Source organism: Cygnus olor, chromosome 2 (assembly GCF_009769625.2).
Source record: "Cygnus olor isolate bCygOlo1 chromosome 2, bCygOlo1.pri.v2, whole genome shotgun sequence".
NCBI lineage: Eukaryota > Metazoa > Chordata > Aves > Anseriformes > Anatidae > Cygnus > Cygnus olor.
The window spans coordinates 123,897,586-123,920,603 of record NC_049170.1 but is presented as its reverse complement, the minus strand read 5'-3'; the positions used below and the strand labels follow the sequence as shown (position 1 = coordinate 123,920,603).

General features: G+C 40.0%; 1 long non-coding RNA gene across 2 annotated transcripts in view; it reads left to right on the top strand.

The window, feature by feature from the left end:
- LOC121064384 overlaps positions 1-22,569 on the top strand; it is an 86,576-nt gene extending 64,007 nt beyond the window's left edge. For both annotated transcript variants that reach the window (XR_005816483.1, XR_005816484.1), the window contains exon 5: positions 21,938-22,569. This is a non-coding gene — a long non-coding RNA (uncharacterized LOC121064384). The remainder of the gene's footprint in view (positions 1-21,937) is intronic.
- The last annotated feature ends 449 nt before the right edge of the window (positions 22,570-23,018 follow it).

The following is a 23,018-nucleotide window of genomic DNA, read 5'->3' as shown; positions in this document are numbered from 1 at the left end:
AAAAGATTTTGACTGCAAGCTTTGTCTCTGGAGATGTTACAAGGAGGCACTAATTTCATACAATTAACCAAGTAAATATGTAAACCAGACAATTATAGAAATATAGCTAAAACAGACTTCTGAGGGATTTGACAGATTACAGGCTGCTAACACTGTCATAATCACTGTTAAAATCTGTAATCTCATTAACATCAAAGAACAGAAACCAAACTGAACTAAACTGAAAAATGATTCAAAAAGATAAGAAATCTTTTTATTACAGCCACCAGAATTGTTGTGAAATATAAGAAGAAATGAAAGAGAGTGAGAACATTTCAGAAGAGGCTGATGAAATGAAAGCTGTGATGAAATATCTCCTGCCTTCCTTTGCCACACTTAAAATTGAAGATCCCACACTTACTCCAAACTAATGTTTGTTAAGCATGTTCTGTCACGAGGGATGAAGGGGTATATTGAAATGGTGTATAACAGTAATAATAAAATCAAAGAAGACAGAATGGTTGAGCTCAGAATTTTTTCCATTGTTAAAAATCCTGCCTATCTGTCCAACCATTTTGACATCAATCAACTGTTTTAGTACATTCATGTTGTTTATGTCAAAATTTCTGAACATGCTAGAGGCACAAATTCAGCATTTTTGCACTTTTATTTTTATCCAGGATAGAAGAAGCTGGTGAGCTTAGCTAGATTGTATACTTTGATTATTGTTGGTTTTTGCAGACAGAATTCCCAGGTTTATGATGAAGATAACATTATCAGGTAGTTTTATGCCTTTTTGTCACCCGTGATATTTTTGACAAGATTTTGAAGTCTCACTGTTTATAAGATAAATAAAAATGGGGGAGCTTTCTACTTGATGCAAGCAGCTGTAATGCACAGGTTCCACAGAAACCCAAACTGTGATGATTCAGCATAAAACATAGACATTCTTTTAACATTACAACATTCTATGTACATTACAAACAGCACCTCATAAAACAAGCAAACAAATAAATAAATAATAAAAATAATTTAAAAAAAAACAGGATGGGATGATGAGCAGATTCTCCTATGTTAACACTGTGCAAGAAATAAACTCAAAAGGAAGAATAAATTACAGATGAATATATAAATTCTGGCTGTTTGCAGCAAGTGATACAATACGAGAAGTGGGTTTTCAGGGTTTTAGTGCTGTGAAGTTGAAACTGTCAAGTCCCTGGTCAATACACGCAAGACATGGAACTGTGCTAGAACTATGACAGTGGAGAACAAGCAACAGTTCTGCACTCTCAAGTTTCTGTGATCCTTTTAGAGTAATGTTAAACATTACTCTAAACATACTCTTCTTTAGAGTATGTTCTGACGTACTCTAAACTATAGAGTTTACTATACTTATGCTCTAAACAGGGGTATGTAATAGTGAACACCTTCAATTCTGAAGGGCTGGCAGGTAGTTGTCTGAAAGATACAGTTAGTATCTATCTGCATATATGTATTTAAATGAAAAAATATACAAAACTCAAAAACCAACAACTGGTCTGTTCACAGCAACCAAACGATTTTCAAAGATTCTTAGATTTCAAATCTGATTATCTCTTTATTGTTTTTTGTTGTTGGGTAATTAAATCAAAATGTTACGGGAGTTGTTGTTGAAGAAAACAGACTCCAGGTCTGTGATCCTCCAATATTTACTAAAGCCGGCATTTGATTGTAGGTGAAAATCAAGAAAAGAATAAGAGAAATGTAGAATGGAGGTAAAAATCACTCTTTTCAGATATACTGCATGCTTCAGATTAAGTCTGAGACAGTCTCAGATAGCTCATAGATACAAAATGTATGTTTTATATTCATGGAAGAAATACAACGGCAAGATTATTAGAAACAAAACACAAGCATATGCATACAGAGGTTTACATCTGCTGCCACACAGATGCTGACTTTCTAGTCCCTCAACTATTTGAACTATGTAAGATCAAGGTCATGTGAAGGTTAAACAGACGGGAAGAAGGTTTCATGGGACAACCCCAGCTGCAATCATTCCAGAGGTTCTTCTGGGATGTAGAGTAGCAACAGTAGGAAAACTGAAAAGGCAATAATATAATAAGCAGGTAGGTTAACAGGACCTCGTGGAAAGGGCTATCAAAACCTGTTCTCAGTTTTAAAAGAATTAGGATGGACACCTGACTATTTCGTAACCAAAACGAGACTAGTAAGCATCCCAGTATACTCAGTCCTCTGGCTTAAAAGCAGACAATATAATCCAAAGTTTTTGTTTCTCTGAGTTGGCTATCAGAGAAGTGAGAATTGCAGATGCTGCCAAGATGCCTTTTTGCTGCCTCTTCATTAAGCTTTCTCTTGTTCTTTACAGCTGTGTGCAGAATATATGACTATGTGTACAGGGGTACAATTTAGGGGAACGAAAGTGGGGTACTTGCTTTCTGCTGGGACACAGCCATACTGATCTTTCAGTAGATGCAAAGGGAAAACTGATTCCCAGCACCAATAGGTTTGGTCCAATGAACACACTCTTGGAAGAGTAAGCCTTTCCAACCACAAAAACATCCAATACTTGAGTCTTGGTGTGGCTTTATACCAAATCAGGGTGATTATAACTACTGCTCTCACTGATGACACCAAGGTCCCTATGTAGCTTCTGTTGCACTGTGACCCATAGGATGACCAGTGCTATCCTGCCTTCCCCCTGTCTGTCTGGGCCATGTACTGATGCGTCTGGATCAGCTATAGCATTTGAAGTTATGGGCACTGTTTTTTTTTCCCAAACAGGGGAAGGCTTATGTCTGTTAAGCCAGAACTGCTGGGTTCAGTCCCTGTAGCTAGGGTGCTACAGCATCTTCCAACAGGACAGATGGACAATATCAACAATGGCACTTTGAAAACAATTAAGAAGCGTTATTGAGCAGAGGCCAGTCTGCCTACCATCATGGTAAAGTAGTCAGTCTGTCTTGGGTAACTGTTCCTGTTAGACTGATACAAAAGCAATGAGAAAGAAAGAAAAAAAGTCATTCATGAACAAAATGGGACCCATATTTGGATGTACTAAAAGCAAAGCATGCACTTTTTAAAATGGAAGTGGGTACTATTCAGGCAGTGCTCTAGCATTTTGACACACCATGTGGACTCTGGTGTGGGGAAAAAAAATAAAAAAAAAATGCATATGTGTGGTAATAATCTGCACATGACTGGTTGCTGTAATGTGCACTGCTGTACTGCCAGCAGGGAAGTGAGTGATTGCATCTCGCCTACACAATGGACACTGGCTTTGCCTCACATGGTTTTTCAGCAGGAGAACAAATAGGAGGGGGGAAAGAAAGGAATGAAAGCCACTGCCTGACCTGACTGCTCCCCAGGCCTATGGGGGCTTTGAATAGTCAGTGAGAAGTATTTTTCTTTCTTTTTTTTTTTTTTTTTTTTAAATCTTTTTTCTTTTCAAGCCTACTACTACGCTCAGGGAACTTGCTGGGCAAGAGCTGAAAGGCAGGTAGCTGCCTTTTGCTTTGACCTCTGTGTCTTTTAGCATAGGTGGTGAGACATATGTCACAGAAGCCATGCTCATCAGGAAAGTTTTACTTGTTTTGCTAGCCTGGTGGCTTATCCAGAGCAGTTTGATATTCAAATGAATCTGTCAGGAACAAGAGTGTGGTGCTTCAGTTCTTGCTTGGGCCTGATGACATTGATTTGTGAGCATACTGCTTGACTACGGGATGTGTGACAGATAAATTTTATCAAAATTAAGGCACAATTAAACATTTCATCTTCCTAATTACTGGCTGTAGATTCAGCCTGATGACCATGTGCTGTAAGAAATCAGCGACCATTACACATTTTAATGGAGCACAGCTGTCTTACAGCTTGGTAATATTTGCACAGTGCCACAGAACTGTAATTTATGATAAAAAGAAAAAATGTGTATTGGCTCTTTTTTGCCAAAATAGATTAAGGATTCATATACTTTAATGAGATTTGGACCTAGCCTTGGATTATCGTTATAAATGATTTATGTGCATGTTGGTGGACTCCTGTAGTTTTGAGTTGATTTGTGTTTTGGTCGACCAATATGTAATTCACTATTTCCTTGTGTGCCAGTATTTGCATTCTTTCCCCTCTCTCAGTTTCAGTTCTATTTTTCTGCCATAACTTAGCGAGAAGGGCAAGCGGGAAGGTTAAGGAAACACCGAGGCATATTTTCCAGGAGCCTCTCTCACAGCAAAACCAGCTCCCGAAATCCCTCCCCTGCTCCATCCCTGAGCTCCTCAAACACAGAGAGGACAACAGGGAAGGAGGTGAGGGGAGGTGGGTGACACCAGCCTGGAGCAGGGTCACCCCTGCAGTCTGGAACTAGGGCACAGGGGAACAGATGCTCCCCAAAGCCCTGCTTGGACAGAGACCTGCTCAAACACTGTTGCATCTCAAGGCAGAGTAACAGAAACCTTCCTCCTGTTCATTCAAAGCTTGACCTACAAAGCTATGCTTGCTCCTCCACTTGATATTTTCCCGTTCCAGTCATTTATTTATTTTTTTTTATTTTTTTAATTTTTTTTTTCAGAAAAGGGGTTCCTTCTGTACAGGAAAACAAAGCAAAACAAAACAAAACAAAACAAAACAACAACATATGTACCCAAGCTATTATTCTCAGAACCACCTTTCTTCTCCATTCGTTTCTTCAGTAGGCTTCTGTCGCAGATTATTTAGAGAACGTGTGGAACAGGGGAAACAAGATAAAATTAGGTATTTTATAGATACACATATAAATATATATACAATGGTTGTGCTTGTATTTGTTCATGTTTTACTTTTATATTAAACTTAGTGAATCAAATTCATACTGAGTTTAACTACCTAAATTTCCAAGGAGTCATGCATAAGTCCAGAGTTTGGCCCCATATGTTGAAAAACACTGAGATCCATATGTGCAGAAGAAAAACTAAATTCTAATTTTCATAATAAAAAAAAAAATCCTGTCCAAGCTTGATTTACTTCAGTGTTCATATGCTGGAATGTTTCATACTGTACCAGGTTGCATATGCTTGCACACTAATTCTCAATTGCCGTATGCAGTTTGTGACAACCATCTGCTAAGACCTCCCTTAGAGTTCTTTCTCCCACTCAGCCCAGCTGAAATAAAAATATGGACAGAAACAACTTCTGCAGGGAGATGAAGAAGTTAATAAGGGACTCAGAGTTAGACTACATATCTGATATGAATTCCATTGCTCCTACAACTTATGCCCTACTTATAAAACATTCCCGAAGTGTAAAATATTAAATATAACAGAAAACTGCAAAATAAAGCCATACTTCCTTTGACAGACTTGAATGTGCTAGAAAGGTAATAATAAAATATGTACACACAGTGCACATGTGTTAGCTCGCTCTCACTAACCGTTCTAAAACAGCAGCTTAGACTAACTGTGTATAGCACCTTATCACATTAAAACACCCTAAAGCAGGAGGGGGATGAGTGGTGAGAAAAAGAGGGTGTGAGAGAGAAAGGGCTGAAAAATCTGCTCTCGGTTTCTTTGCCAGAGAAGTGACTCCATTTAAGCCAATCTCATCAGAAATCTGAGTGCTGGATGTTGGCTGCTCCAGATCAATCCGGAGGTGTAAGTCAGTGACCAGAGCATCTGAAAATCAGGTGCTGCAGGTGAGGGAAGAGGGTAGGGGAACAAGAGATAAGCAATTGTAGAGGAGGGAGCCGTGGGGTAAGAAAGTGCATATGGACTGTTACCTTTGAGGATCTGATCATCTCCAGTTTTCCATTTCACATTATCATGCAGTCAAGGGTTAAATTCTGTCACATCTGAACATAGGAGTGATAGAGAGTTCAAAAGGCTATGTAGTCAGTCCCCTGCCCTCGAGCACTACCAGATATGCCAAAGCCATGGAGTGCAAGAGTCATTGTCAGCAAGTCACTGTTTAGCTACCTTGTTCTTTAAAACCTCCTGATACAATAAGATTGATTCCATCATTTCCTACAGTCAAATCTGTTTCCATTTCTACCATTTGAAGCCTCATGCTTCTTGTTGGAGCATCATGGAAAAAGGTGGTGGTGGTGTTGGTTTTCCTTAGTGCTATTCCTCTGTACATTAGCTGAGGTCCCAGTTGCATGGAGCAGAGGTGATGACTCCAGGTGTCTTCCAGACCACAAATCTATAAATATATGCCTGTATGATTGTCATCTGGTTCATAACAGCATGACATTTATGCCCCATCTTTGGTTTTTGAAAGGAGACAAGTGCCCTGAGAAAAGAATGATGACAGAATTATACATTGTAGCCAGAAATCATGGGGCTTGGGCTGCATTTCTGTGATAATTTGACTTCAGCAGGTTTTCATTGCAAGTGTGAGTGAAAAATCAAGCCCAGCAATGAAGCCTAAGTGTTTCAGTTTAAAAAGGGTAGAAAGGAAAAGGGAAAGGAGGAATAGTTTTAGAGCTGCTGTAAAAACATATGTGGAACTTGTGGTTTGTTGTCAGATTTTTAAAGACAACTTATTTTTCTTTACCAATTTGGGTATTTGGCAAACACAGTATTCCTAGAATAGACTGTCTTAGGTGATAGCTTGGGTTTTAAAGGCACAGCAAGTTATAAGAAATTTGCCCTAGAAATTGCAAGGCTGCACATATGTAAACCTTGAAGCTGTAATAGGATTGGACTATTTTAAGAGCTTTTAAAAGACTAGCATATTAAGTTATATATCAATCTGTCTCCCATTGATTATTATCTTAACAGCTGCTTTAAGTGTAGCCTATCAGTTTTAAATATAGAAGCAGCAGTAAATAGTGTGTTATGATATTCCAGATGGAACACTTATAATAAATTGAAACATACATGTATTTGAGAGTTTTATACAGCACCACTATTATGCTATCATTTTCTGTAGGTAGTGTAACAACCTCTTATCCCTACAACATTAAGAAGTTTGAGGATGTGGATGGGTGGAGAACTGATGATAACCAAATATTCAGCAAGAGCTTCTCGTTTCAGAAAGCGTTCCAGGGATCGATGCACGAATGCTAAGAGAAAGGCATGTGCCAAATCTGGGATCTGATTTCTCTTGTTCCAGATTCTTTCAATGTTCCAGCTCATGCCAACCACTGGAAATCTCTAAGAGGCCATGGTGCTGTAAAACATCCAATGGTAACTTGTAGCATGTGGTGCCTTGAAGTGTTTCTGCTCTAGAAGGGAAATAACTAAATTAAATGGAATTAGGGAGAAGGGCAGCTCTAGTGACCCAGTATTTTTGATGGAGAAAACACCCTGAGTCCACCTGGAGGTCACAGCTTTCCCATCACACAGCACTGCTGATGTGCTTTGTTTACAAAGTGAAGCAGAACTGAAGTGACATTGATCATTTTTTCCTCTGCTGTAAAATTAGCTGTGCTGGGGTAATGTAGTAGCTTGCTTTTGAAGGACCGTGACTCGATGTGAGGTGGTATGGTTCAATAGCTGAGCTGAGAGACCAGTCTGCCGAGCTCTCGATGTTATACCTGCACTATTAACTACACGTGTTGGTATTTGCACTAATAACCACACACAAGCCTCTGCATGTCTGCCTTTTTCCCCACTTGCATTGCCTACAGTGCTGAAGTCTGGGACAGTGAATGACTGTTGCAATGTGCCAGCCCCACTGCAGAAAGTGCAATTGATGAGGCTAGTAGTTCTTCTGGTCTGTATACTTGTAGCTTTTCTGAGGTACTTTTTAGTGCATTGGCTCTATGTTTAAACTGATGGAATTAAAATAGTTGTTAGACTATAAAGCACTCTGACCAGGCAGGCCCCTATCTCCTGTTAACCTTGCATAGAAATATGTTTCTGCCTGGTGGCTAATTCCCCCCCATGCCAGCAGGTATATCAAAATGGACAGTACTGGTGCTTATCAGGCACAATGTAAAGGGTTAGTTCACATCTCTGCTGAAAACGAGGTACCGTGCAGATGGCATATGAAGAATAACAGAATAACTTACCGTTGCCTTCACAGTGGTGCTGATTAGCAGCAGGTACCTGCTCTGCTGTTGCTTCTCACCTGGGTCAAAGATCTTCAGATGGGTGGTGAAACCTCTTTAACTAGGAGTGCGTGTGCTCACCAGGTTGTGCCAAGAGACATGTGTCATTTATAAAAGTAACTTCCTTTTGCAAATGGGAGAAAAACCTCAAAACTCTTCACATCTCTGAGGTTCCAGAAATGTAGCTGTCAAGTGAACAGTCTGTTTCTTCTACCTATTGGACTATGCCACACCCCAGCCTTATTTGTAGACAATATGATGTTTATTTATAAGAGGTCACACTTGAGCAATCAAGAAAAAAATGATGCTGGTATTAACTATAAAGCCTTCCATAACACCCAGTTCATGTAGTCTCAACCCCTAATTTTGGGTGCAACCACAGAAATCCTGTAATTTTCAATAAAATTGCCACTTACTGATGCCAATGTGAGCTGCTGAAAGCAATTACCTATACATTGCTCTGTATGCTGGGAAAAAGCACATTGCAGGATGCCTGTAGCCACATAATTCAGTTTCAGTAGCAAGAGTCACTATAGGAGAAACTCGGTAACTGAATGCTGAAAAACCTCTGGCAGATTAGTTCCTCTTACTGGTAGGTGTTACAGTGACAATATATCAATCTTTTTAAAGTAATGCATTGCCATTCACAGGTCTGTGGGCTGCTTTTATACTTCCATCATCATATCTGTGGCCTTCAAAGTTACAGCTGATGGACCTTCTGTCAAGACCCAGATACTTAATTAATGTGACAGCATCCTACATTTTTTTGAACCCCAGAGGCCTTGGAAAAGTTTAATGCAGCTTCCAGGTAAAGTTCAATCCACATGGCTGAGTCCCCTGAAGTATTTTCTGCAGAGAACATCCCTCCCCCACACTTTACCATAGCCAATGTCCTTTACATTTCAAGAAAGTGAAGAGCTAAGCTGGAAGGCCAAGCATTATTGCAATAGAAATGATGTGCTTTACAGAGCTCTGCTGCCCACTAACAAGTTGGATGCAAGACCTATGGTTAACCCCCTTCATTTGCAAAAAACAGGACAGGGCTGAGGGCTTTTGCCAACAGGAATTAGTTTCTCCCCATCACCATTACAGTTAAATGTAGTTTTCTGAGCATCTGTAGAGTAGAATATGAAGAGGAGCATTTTTGAGGAAAGGGAAATACGTGTTAATTTTGGATGGGTACTAAAACAATTTTATTAATAAAGAAACAACCTGATGCTGATCTCATTTACAATGTGAATGCACTGAAACAGCCCCATCAGCATCAGTTTATTTCACACTGCTATACCTGTGCTCACCAAATGATTCCAGGGAAGCAGGATTAGTTGAGAAAGACACTGTGGGCTTGGGAGCCTCTCTGCCTTCCCCAGACATAGCATCTGACTTCAGAAAGGATAATCCCTCTCTCTGAAGATCTTATTTCCCCAGGATAAAATCATTCCCTCTCTTTGTACATATACGTACAGAAGCACACAGGGTCAGAATCTGGCCCACAGTGCTTTTGTTCCCAGCACTTGCCAATGAGTGTCAATTATCTGTAAAGTAAATAAATACTGGCCACATTATGATATGAATTTCCTGTGGAAGGGAATGTTCCAGAATCCTAATAGCTGCATTTTCTTTGTCTCTTTGAGTTTTACCTTTTACATGCAATACTATTATGTACAGTCATTAACCAACTTAAAAAAATAATGCCTGTAATTGCAGCAGAAGCCAGTTCACTTATGGCTAAGTTAAAATGCCATATATCAGATATGTCAGTGTGATCTGTATAAAAAATGTAAACAATGAAAAATAACATTATCAAACATGAAAATCCATTAATGCTTGTCATTAGATTTTAACTATGCTTTTCGGGATGATAATGTGGAGAAGAGGAAGACACTTCAGCTGACCATGTCTAATGCTGCAAGCATGCAGCAGAATTAAATTCTTTATTTTCTCAGTACCCAATAAAGAAAACAGGAGCATTGCCTACTAAAATATAACAACTTTGATGAAAGATTCCTTAGCTCCCATTCCCTTACTATAGCTTCTGTGCAGAAATTGTACTGCAGGTACCGCATTGCATAAATAAGCTGACCTGTCAGGTTTTTGGCAATTTATGGGGCTGGTCAGCCTGTACATTTGTGCAGTTTTTTGTTGCAATGAGATGTAATGGCTTTTCAGCGCACCATAAGCACAGTTGTGACCACAGGCTCACTAGTGTCATTTTGTGTGCAGTAATGAAGCCTGACGAGTGGTCTCCTGCTTGCAGATAGCCGGCTGTTGTCCTAAAAATGCAAACCATTGCCTCAGGCCATGGAATCAGGAACAGGCAAAGGACAGTGGCACAGGCACGGCTCCCCACTGCTCACCCTCCCTTCAGCACACTGTACTTGGATGCAGCAGAATAGTCTTTACCCTTGTACATAAGGACACAATGAGAGAGAGTGATAAAAGCAATTGTGTGAAGACCATGTTGGAAATCAGGCTTCGTGATGTTGCTGAGCTGACATTTGGAAAAAAAAAATCCATTGCCAGTACATTCCCCCCATGCACAGGGAGTACTTCTAGCAAAGATGCTGCTTCATCATACTCTCCCTTCCTGTTCTTTTATCTGTATCAATATTTGTGCAGAAATGTCTGTGCATTGTTATTTATGTTCGTTTATATTTTGAGAATGTGTACTTACACCCACACCAGCATACACATGCACACGTGTATACACATATACAGGGAGGCAGAGCTAGCGGGCACAGTGGCTCACAGGAACAAGCCTGGCTGTTTTTTTTTTTTTTTTTTTTTTCACAGTTCATCTATATTCCATGGCCCAGGAGCGACACGGGGGCTCACACTTCCCCCAGCCCATCCGGCCCTGCAGCAAGCTCCCCTCTTTTTTTAAACACTTGAGGGTCACCAGAGAGTTCCTTTGAGCTGGACAGCACAGCACTACAAGGTGTCCTCGTTTCTGGAGCAAAGTGAAAAATTAGTCTGTTCTGAGTCAGGTAGTCCTGAAATTGGGTGATTTGTGATTTAATTAAGCTTTGTAGTGCAGAGCTCTTTCCTGCCCCCTTTCTCTATACCAGGCACCTGGTGCTCCTGGTAGAGGATCCTCTAAATCCTGACACCTGAAGGTGGTTTGCTCTTTTAAAAGGCAGGGACCACGCCTGGGGTTTCCATATGCATACTCACTGTTTTATAAACAACTACAGGCAAAGAATATTGGAGCAAAAGTGACAAACCTATTCCAGCTATAACCTAATTGTCATATTCCTTCTGATTGTTTCATAGCTCTCTGGAAAGTCGTCCTTCCTCCTTTCACTTGGTGGGAAGCATCTTCATAAAATGCCACGTTAGAGGAGAAGAGGGGAGCCAAAGGCTCTCATGTTCATCTTGGCTCTGACTTTCCCAATCTTCATCTTCAAAATGCCGGTGTGCTCATTTCACAGACTGCAGAAAGCTGCAGTTTATTTAGTGTTCCTCATGCAGGAGTAGAGCTGGGTTGAGCATGAGGAAGAAAACAAGGAAGGCCTGAGGGAGGCACAGGTATTTCCGTACAGGTATTGCTCAGCAGCTGCAACTTTGTCTTAGAAGTGAGATCACGGTCATCAGACATAAAACCTAGATTGCCTGGTTTTGCATTACTTCACTTCTGAAGTAGCAGCAAATATTTGGTGAAGTATCAGGACTGCTGCAAACAAGCACACTTGTCACAATGAGCGGTTCACCTCCTTATGTGACACAAAAGTGGCAAAAGCAAAAGTAGCAGATCCACTGTAGCCACCAGTCACTAATGTGCCTTATAAGTAATGCATTACCTTTGTCCTTATTTCTCAAAAGTGTAGCTTAATAATGATATTTCTGAAATGTTAAATATAAACCAAAAACATACAGAATGTACAATGTTGCCTTGGGAACCTTTAATTATTATTATTATTATTTTTTTAATTTGTGAAATTTTATGATAGAAATTCTGCAAAGTTAAGGTAGCATTAACCCAGTCTTTGGGTATATATAATACAAAATGCTTGAACTTCTGGGACAGCAGCTATTTCTATGGATACAGTATGTTGAACAGACATGGAACAAAGAAAACCAAAACAGTTGGTTCTCTGCTGTCAAGGAAACAAGCTGCTCTTTCTGCTTAAATATCTCTTACCAAAACTAGGAGGAAAAAAATCCTCCAAAACTCGAGTTTACACTTAAAAAGATCTTACAGGCACTGGAATGAATGCATTTTCAGATGTTTCAGGAAAGAATATTGTGGTGTCTGATATGGCTAGATCAGCATACCTCCTTGAAAGACCTTAAGGTTAAGGTTATTCTTAAAAGTAAATATTAAATCATTTTTTTGGGAACAGTAGGAGTCCAGAAGGAAAGTGAGAAAACATTTTGCAGTGTTCTGTTTTTTTGTGCTGCATGCAGATGACTTATTTAGATTGAGTCTGGTTATTTGTGCTCCTGTAATTTAAGCTCCTTTTTTTTTTTTTTTTTTTTTTTTTTCACCTATTTAAGCTACTCCGAGCTTTGTGGTTTAAAATAATGAAAACCTTATGTTTGTTGGAGAACAGAAAAATTTTATATTTCTTTCAAAAGCATTTAAAAGGTATACTAAATAGAATTACTTGCTCTCATATAAAGCTTAACTGAGGATGCATATGCATGTCCTATATGACACCTCCTGTGTACAAATGACATGGGAGACTCAGAAACATGGCTAAGGTTACATGAAAGAAAGGAGCAATAGAAAAAAATGAAATGACCTACAAAATTTTTAAAATCTCAGAGATTGACATGAATTCTGGTTAGAAAAAATCTTCAGTTGGAGTTTCTGCACTTTGGTGGAGGATATTGCAAGACTCTCTGGGAGCACCACAGCAGAAAATAGGTCTCTGCTAAGACGGGCAAATATCCTGGGAAAAAGGCTGTGACCTGACACATGCCACATAAGCCCATATCATTTCTAGATACATGAGTAGACCTAAAATGCCCAGCTAGCTTTGGCACAAGTTCACAGAGATGGGTCCTTGCTTATTCACTGCACTATTTCCTATTAGAAGCAGAGTACAAATGAGGTTGAAGGCAAATAATCTGTTGATTTAAAATTGATTTTGTTTCTGGACCAGGGCATTCTCTGTCAGGTTTTGTAACACCACTGGTGGGCTTACGTGTATGACGGCTGGGTACTGAGTGCCCTCCCAGGAATGGGTACTCTCCACATGCTCATTCCTAGCCCCAGGTAACAGAAAAGGCACAGGCATTCAGTACCTCACCCTTCTGTGAACAGGAATCAAAGTAAAACTTATCACCATATTCTTCCTGTGGGCTAGGAGCATGCAGAGGAATCTGGGTGTGTAAAACAGTCTTGTTTCCAGAGCTAGCATCTGCATTGGTAGGAACTTATGAAGAAATTCAGTGTATTTGGCCCTTCATATACAAGTGATTAAGGTTGATTATGAAGAGAATTGCCATGAATTGCCCCACTCCGTAATTCCCTGCTCCTATTTCTAGTAAGACTTTTGCTTAGGTACTCTCTCTTGCTATGTTAGCTTTGTTTGTCTTGTAGGCTAGAATTATTCTGGAGTGTTTTTCTTGAGAAAAGGTTGTGAAATAATTTTAAAACATTGCCCTTAAGGCAGAAGAAATTGATAGATTCAAAAGACATATTCTGAAATGTCATTAAAGGCATTACACACAACCCCACTTAAATAAGAATTCCTATTGGAGACCTAGTACTCATCCACAATTAACTTTAAAGTGTCTTCTTCACAAGTTCATGGATTATAAAATCAGCTAAAGTAACCTTATCTTTGAATTTCCTGGCTTTTCTTACTTTGTTTAGACACTACTGTAGCAGAAAAGAGGAGTGGGTTTGGGGGGAAGGGCTAGTTTGTACACTTCTGAATATTTGAGTTGTGCTTAATCATCCTCATGTGTGAAATCTTTTATTAAAAAAAATCAGTTTATCTGATACTTACTGCTCTTTAGTACAGCACAGCTTGGTAGCACTAGGTACGTCTTGTTGAAAGTATGTCCATAAATATGTCCCTTGCAGCACAGAACAGCTTGTTAACTTGGCAATCCTCAGCAATTTGCTTTGAAAAGTTTGCCTCAGTTTTGATAGTCCAAATGTAGGGCAAAAACTCAGAGTAACTTTTTAGCTAATTTTACCAATTGACACTTTCCTCCCGGTTTTAACTGCCTGCTTACTAGAACAATGACTGCAGTGTTTCTTTCTCTTTATTCAGTAAGATTTTTTTTGCAAGGTTCTTCATTTTTAATGGGCTGGAATGACTGATTTTCTGTTTTTCTAATACATAATGTAAAAAAGCATCCATTATCTTGATGATATCCTATTATCTTGCATATACATAAATAGCAAGAACAACAACACAGTGCTACTAAGCAGTATTATATATAGGACGGTTATACTATGAATTAAATTGTTTTCAATCAAAAGAGAATTACAAAAGTGGGCAAATGCTTTCTGTCCCTATGTCACAGATGGGGAAAATGTGACACAGAGAGGAAACTGCCCAATGCCCAAAGGCTACAGAGGATCGGTAACCTTAAAGAAAGCACAGATTTTTGCATGGATGGTATTAAAAATTTCTACACTCCTTTTTCTTTGTTTTAGTAATAGTTTTGGCAAGCTTTGCTGGAGATCTTTTAAAATGTGAGAATAGAAGTAGGATGGCTCCATTATTTCTATACCAAAGATATTAGGCTGACTTATGGGAGAAACCCTGAAGTGAAAACTCTTGAATCTATCTTCTAATTTAACCACATGAAGATGGTGATTGTAAACTTCAAAGTGGGTTACAATGGTTAAGTAAGTGAAAGATAGTATCTCTTTGCCATTATTGTCTAGTAGGTCTCATTGCTCCTCTGGGAATGCTCCTTAGAATAAATTAAAAGGATCCACTGAGAACCATTTTGCTTTGAGGTCTTCTTTTTTTTTTTTTTTTTTTTTTTTTTTTTTAATGATTGCCAAAAGCTATTTGCTAGAATAGTACAGAATGTTTACAGATGCCTTAGGAAAAAAACAGCAGAATGTGGAACTAATTGTGTTTATTCAAGATAATTATGAAACACAAATGACCATTACTTACAAGTCCCCTGACAGCTAGAGTTTGACTTATGGGGCCAGGATCAAACCCAGTAAAGAAAGGCCTTAATGTTAAGTTATACTGTCCATATGGATACCTTATATCAACACAAACAATACTGCTCACCCTTCTTTGCCCCTGTACCAAACTTCTTCGATACAGAGCAACAGCTGCTAACTTTGAAGAGGAAAGGTTGGTAGAAATCATGAGTGACTCAGAAGGGATCAAAGAGCCTGTTGGGGTGAGAAGTTCTGAAAAATGCAACCAAAGAATTTTCTGACAATTAAGTGGAAGTTCTGCCATAGGAAAACAAACCAGCTTTTCTGCACCAGTGATGGATGTTTAATTTCATTAGAGAAAGACAAGCATAAAGCAATCTGAAGACATGATTATTTACTGTAAAGAACAATGCAATGCATATTGCATTCATCCCCAAACAGTTTGTAAAGCCATCTCTATGTATTCATGTAAAACTGGTATGCAAATTTCATTCTCAAATCAGAGGATAAGAGAAAACTGGTGCAGTGCAGTGTTGGAATTACACAGAGGTAAATGGAGAAGAAAAAAAGTGAAAAATTACATAATGAAAATTTTCAAACAAATCAGTATCTACATTAAAGGATCTAGACATAATCTGATTTTCTAGTTTTGTAGGGGGCATAAAAGTGTTTTTTTAATTGATCTAGGAGATTATCTACCTAGTTTGTTTTAATTGATCTACCTCATTTGGATAATGACACTCAAATGGGTCAATATTGTCATTATGGTTTCATTTTGATTACTTCATTTTGTGGTTGCTTTAGTTGAATCGTTTCTGCTTTGGACAAAATAAATAAATAAATAGAAATAAAAAGATATTTAGGCTACCAAAAATTTCATTAGCGTGTGGTACTCATACAGAGCAGTCATTCATATATTTAGAAGTGTGAAAAAAAATTATGCAGGCTCTACTGTTTTTGTTGATTTCATTTTCTGGTGACACTCATGAAATCCAAATTAAGCAATGTCCAAATGAAAAAACCAGCAAGTTCCTTATTGACTTTGAGTCTTGCTTGCCCATATGGATGAGGGCACACTTTGGTGAAGTCCTGGTCCTTAAATCACTGCAAGTTTTGCTTCAATGGTCACTTAACATACCATGCATGTAACTTATGTTGAATGTTATAAAACAGCATTCAGTGTATATTTCACAATTCCAGGGGAAAGGATGTATATGAGAAGAGGCACGCTAATACAGAATTGCTGATCAGGGTTGAAACCCATCAGCAAACACACAGTGACTGAAGAATACTAGAGGTTCAAGGGGACCAGAAATGGTCTCAGTACACAGGTCAGTTCTGACCAGTAAGGGTCCCTGTTAACTAAGTTCCCACATTTCAGTGTTGGTACATTTTCCTGGGGAAGAAAATCTCTACTTAGCTCTGCATTTAATATGTCCGGAAGAAATTGGACTAAGATCTCAAATTAATTCTCAGAAAATTTTACAGATGGTTTATCACACCCCCTGTGGTTGCTCAATTTTGGAGGTAAGTAATAGTTGCAGGATTTGCATTTCATTCATATCCACTAGTGAGCCCCTGGTTGTCATAGCTTTTCCTTGTGTTGTTTTTCCTTATTCTCTTCTCAAAGCTGATTGCAGGTTCTCAGGCAGATGCAGGTATCTGCAGGTATGTGCTGATGCCAGGTAGGACTGACCCACCATGGGCAGGAGTCACTTAGGTGAGAGAGAGGGAGACTTTTGAAGGAAAACAAAAGGGAATGAACTGAGACCTTGCTCAACCTGGGGAGCAGCCACAGGCACTATTCAGTTGTTTTTGGACATGGTTGTGAGACAGTGTCAGGAGAGCCAGCTCCAGCAGCAAGGTCCACATACTGCTGGTGTCTGGGGAAATGACCCCGGCAAGGTCTTCTCCACTTTCCACTTGGCTCATGGCAGCACCAGGCACTTCATGGAGGAGGAATGAGCAAAATGGGCTGTTTCAGATGGACTGGAATCATTCGTGGAGCTGGGTAGAGTTTGGTGGTTCCTGGTTGTTTGGAACAGACAGGGCTTTGAAAGAACACAGAAATACAGAAATTTTTACTGTAACATTTCTGTTTTGATGTATATATATATTCATGTAATGTGTGATCTAGACATAAGAAGGGGAAAATTATTTTAAAAAGATTGAAGAACCTCAGAATGAAATTAAACAAAAACTGTCAAGGAAAAAGCATCAGTAGGGTTCAAAAATCAATTTTCTCATTGACTTTTCAGTCAGAACAGACCAGGGGATCTGGATCAGTCCCTCCTGGTGGCAGCCCTTTTCCCTGCCTGTTACAATTACTAGGCTGTGCTGAGTTCACCAGTTTCCCAAATCGTATTTTTAGCCAGAAGGAAGCCTTACCTCTGCTTTCTGGGGCCATTGTTTTCTTCTACCAATACATTCAATGTTACAGGCTGAAGGCATGTGTGAGGGAAAAAAGGGGAGGAAGCAGAACGCAAATAACATTCATACTCTCACCCCTTGGGCAAACAGTTTATACTAATGAGAGCTCCTTGAATCTCTTGCCCAGTGCATCTGGGCAAGGAAAAGGGTGGGAATTAATTGAATGGGGGATGATAAATAAATCCCAGCAATGAAAAAAAGGTAGCAAACCACATTTGAGAGGACTGCCTTCCTCTGCCGCAAGCAGTTTCTGGTGACACCACTCAACTGGGTAGAACCAGAGCAAAGGACCTCTGCTTGTCTCCCTCCCTTGACGGTCATACTCCATAAGGGTTAATGACCTGTCCGTCAGCTGCCAGGCCCTGTGTAACCACCTTGCTCTTCTCAGCCACCGGCTGATCCCCTCGCTATGCTGCTGAGGTGAGAGTTCACAGGCAGAGGTTAAAGATAATAAGAGCCTGGACATACATGGGGAGTTCAGCTCATGTACAAAGTCATAATTACATGAGCCATTACCATTGTCCAGGTGAAAAGACATCACTGCAAGCAGGGGTAGAAAACATTTGCAAAGACGGGCTTAAGAAGCAGGGATGGAAAATATCCAACTTTCTCCAGTGGATGCACTGTGGTTTTAGATAGGCTATAAAATGTGGATTGTTTGGTTATTCAAGTAGAAACCTGTTAAATGCATAACCTTGTTGCAACAAACTTTAATTCTTTTAGCAGGTCTGTTCTTTCAACAGGTATTGATTTGAGCAGCCTCGGCTATTTTTATCAAATGCATTTTAGATGCACAGAAAATGCCATTGAGGATTTTAAACCCCCAGTAAGCTGCACACAGGCAGTGTTTGTAATACACTGCTTGCTGCTTTCACAAGCTGGACAAACCTCATACATTATGGGCCAAATTATGCCCTTGGATGAGTACGCCTGATTCCCACTGCTGTCAATGTGTCTGTCATTGAAATCCGTGGGAGACCAGCTTGTGCATCCAAGGAGGAATCTGGCCTAAAATCTATTGTGCTCATGTTCCTTGTTACTTGGATATTTCTTGTGTCTGCCTGACTCCCTCTTTTCTTTGTCAAGATAAAATAAACACATTTAAAGATGTTGTGAAAAAAAAAAATCCACTAGTGCTACAATGTTTTGTTTGTGCATGTGACAGTAATTAATGAATGTTCTTTATCCTAAGTTTCCTGGAAAAGACACTACATAGATGGGTTTACAGAAATCTACAGACTTTTTGCTATCTTATGAGTTTTGGGCAAGCCTCACTGATATCCCCCCTAAAAATGAGCGAACATGGTTATTTCACCTCAAATTTTATTCTCTGCCAATTTGCCAATTTTCAGCTTCTCCTCGGTGCTGCCTTCCCCAAAGCGAGTGACTGAACAGAGCCTTTCTGGAAAACATTCATCTGCCTCCATGATGCATGAGCATTCCCCTAATTGCTTGGGTGGCTTCTCTGGAAGCGAAGCACGGTCTACACAAAATCATTTGCAAACATAAAAAGGCTTTTGGGTCAGCTAGACACCACAAAACTCAAGATGGATGTACCTTGTGCATCCCCCATGGGTACTTCTGGAGGGGAATACGGAGCAGAAGCTGTATGGATGACTGTAGGAAGGGCAACACTAGGGGCCAGCTCCTCTGGAGTGTTCCCCTGGCCCCTCTGAATGTCTGCTTGTGTCCTGGCCACTTCTGTGAGCTGGATAGCACGCTCAAGATTTACTCTACTCTGCATGGTTGCTTTGAATTTATTTTATTCCTAAGCAGCTAGTTGGAGTGGTAAATTTATACATGCATTCAGCATTGTCATAATCATATCTTGCCTGAGGGCATATTGATCCTTGTTACCATATTGACTCGATGCTTTTACATCTGCCAGCAGTAGGTCTACACATTTTTTTTTCTACAAAGATTGCACATTTTCCTTTCCCTGCCCCAAATTCTCCTTCCACACACAGTCTCTTTTATTACAGTAAAACAATTTTTAGAATTTTATTTTATTTTATTTTATTTCAGTGTAGCTTTTTAAATGTGCCTGTTTTTGCTCAGGTGAAGGTTGCAATGATTTCTGACTAATGAAAAGCAAGAGTAAAGCAAACAGCTGAAAATTAATTGGCAACAAAACTTTCTTTCTAAATTTTAAGTACATAGGAAGCATGTTTTGTATTTGCTTTCCAGAGTGAAAGAAACACTGAAAGCAAAGGGGAAGTTACCTGTTCATTTGTAATTAGATCACTTAAGACGAGGGGAGCAGTATCAAGTTGGTGCTTGCAGCAGAATTGCCACCACAAGCAATTTTTAATTTTCACTCATGTTGTCCATACAGTTTTAACTATAAAGGTCACCAATCAAAAGCAGATGTTAAAACGGGTCCAAAATAGTTTTTGCTTAACTTTTAGCATTTACTTAACTGATTACTAGTTACAAACCTGACACACAGCAGATATAACAGTGCTCTCGAGGAGATTAAAGGATTAGCCACTCACTAGCTTAATCAGATTAATCAGAGATTTTGAACACAATATACAATTCTATCCACAGAGGGGATACATGATAGCCACATGCTAGCCTAATTTGGGAAGGGATACCAGGATGGACAGACCAAGACAAAAGAGGGCAGATAAAATTGCTAGATGTCACAAGGGCTTTTCCTTGTACTGCACTTGTAAGTACCACTTAGAGACCTTATATTTTCTAGGAAAATTACCAATTCACAAAATATAACACCAACATCAGCAAGTAGCCTATGCAAAACTGTAAGGTGACTAATATAATGTCCAATTATATGCTTGTGATATTAGTACACGGTGAACATATGTGTATGTTTTTCCTAATTTAATTTCACATTTGAAAACTAATTTGTAATATGTGGTTATAAGCTCTTTTGTGACAAAATTGAAAGATGTTTTTGATACTGTAAATTATTCTAGAGTAAGGAAAAAAAAAAAAAAAAAAGATTCGCTGTCACCTGTGAGAGCTGCCAAAGCTGGAATTTAAGCCTGTTTTCACCTGTGAAGAAATCTAATATTTTTGAAGAAAACCTGTTTCTCTCTTCCACACAATTTGATTAAGTGGAAAAGTGGGGCAGAATCCCAGCACAGTGAAAGTGAGGTTTTCCTGTAGTCAAAGTTACTCACAAACTGCAGTATTTCAACCAGCAGTGAATAAAGAGAAATCATAGGCAACATTGGTTTGAGACCTGTTTTCACATGTAAAGGACAGGAGCAAGGAAAAATCAATATAAGTGATGCTATCTAAAACTATCATCTATTTCTTGACAAAACCCCAGAATGTTCTCTTCTTTCTTAATTTTTTTTTCCCCTCATCTTTTTTCCATTTCTGGGATAGTGACCTTAACAAGTTTCCTTAGCATTTCTGAATGTGTGGGTCTCTTTTCTGAATCATATCTCCCTGACATTGAGTCTTCAGGAAAGAAGCACTTTTAAGAAAGAAACAAACAAATTAATCTCAATGTGCTTCAGGAAAGACACTGGAGTTGGAAGGAGGCCAGCTTTTCACTCTGAAGGATGCTCTGTGCTTGGCAAAGCCCAGAAATGTGCGTCTGTAATGGCTCTTCTGCAAAGATTTTAAGATTTAACAATTAACGTTCTTTAAAAGAGGAAATGCAGCTTAGAGGGAACATAGCGACTAACAAGTAAGATCCGTGCTGCCAGCAATAAGGCATTTGCTATGTAGAAACTGCAATAAGAAACCGAACTCTTGGGGAGAAATGCTCAAGCCCTGCAATCTGGCAGCTTGCACCCGGGGCTGTGCATAGGGTGCACGTATTCAATGAGCCGAGGTGCGTGCATGCTGCGCACGGGCTGTGGGTGCTCCCTTCTCTCTCGGCAAAGAGCAGCTTTAGGATGACTCTCTGCATCTATAGGATGACAAAGCTATTGCAGCGGTCCGGCACTGATGCATTTCTGGCAGTGTCCCCGCTACCTCTCCCCACTCGGTCCCGGCTGCGTCGCGGCTCCACGCGGCTGAATTTCTCTTCCCCAAGTGGTGGCAGCTGCGGTTCGGCCCCGCAACCCGTGGCAACCAGCATCCCAACCTAGATCCCCAACAGGAGCGGCACAGGCACAAGCACAAAGCTGTCTTTTGGAAAATAGCAATTGCGCGCTCGGGCTTTGCTTTCACGAAGGGATGGGCTGAATTCACGATGTGCCAAGAGCGGCCAGGATGGCGTTGCTTTATTTTCACAAAGAAGTCTCTCCTAATTGCACGCGGGCTGTCTTTTTGCAAAGAAACTTGTTTCCACCTAATGCTGACAGTCATGGGAACCCGTGTGTGTGTGTGTGTGTGTGTCTGTGTGTCTGTGCAGGGGGGGGCTGCTTTGTGGCAGTGCCTGTACGTCTCGTGCCTGCGCTGATGGAATTATTGTTTATTTTTTTAATTTTCAGAGGTAGCTTGATGACAGCTGAAGAAGACTGTATTTGCCGAAGAGCAGCATGATGGTAGAGAGGAGCAGAGCTCCTGAGGGAGATCTAATGGTGCCTCTCCTTCCTGCACAGAGATAAAGACTTATAATAAGCGTGTATGTTCACCATCTGGCTCTGTGCATGTGGTCCTTATGGAGGCGAAAGCAGCACAATCTGTAAATGATCAGGAGCCATCGCACTCTCTCCAGAGAATCCACGATGCAATCAAGGTGACAGATGGCATGGCCGCTGCTGTGGCCTCATGGAGAAGATCAAAATCACCTTCAATAAACTCTGACTGAAATGGGCATGAGCACCTCAAAAAAGTCAGTTTGTCAGTCAAACTGCGACAGCAAGCTGCATTGGGGAAACATAGCGGCCAGCTCTCTGTTTTCAATCGTTTCCATCTGACTGAGCCTGAACTATGATCTTTCTCAAATTGTCCTTTCTGTTTAGCTGAAGCAGGCCAGCAAATTGCCAGATTCATAGCTTTATTGAAGGAAATTGAAAACATGATGTCCTCAATTCAAGGGACAAACAGCTGGCAGGTGCTTGGACACCCAAGCACATAAAATGGACCCCTAGTCTTTTGGACAAGTTTGTCCAACTTTTGTCGGAATAAATACAGATATATAATAAAATATATATAATAAAATTCCAATTTAGGCAGGGTTTATCAGGCATTAGCTGACGACGATTATATGACTGCAAATGAACTTCGTGCTACATATTAAACACTGGGTTTTCCCATTTATGCTAAAAATACTACATCTACTGCTAATTATAGCGATTTTTGTTTCCCCATTTTGAGTGAATACTTTAGTAGAGACTTTTTGCCATGACTGCTTACCAAGTAGAGTCCTGAAGGGCCCAATCCTGCCAGGTGTCCAACACCCCTGATGGGATGCCTCGGTAGCTCAGCATCTGAAAGGCTCAGGGGGCAGACCCAGCGCTCAGAAAACTGACCCCTCTTGCTTCCAGTTACACCAACAGGAGCCCCAAAAGCCACAAGCCCAATTTCCATCCTCATGCAGGTGGATTTGTTGTAACCTTGACTTGATAA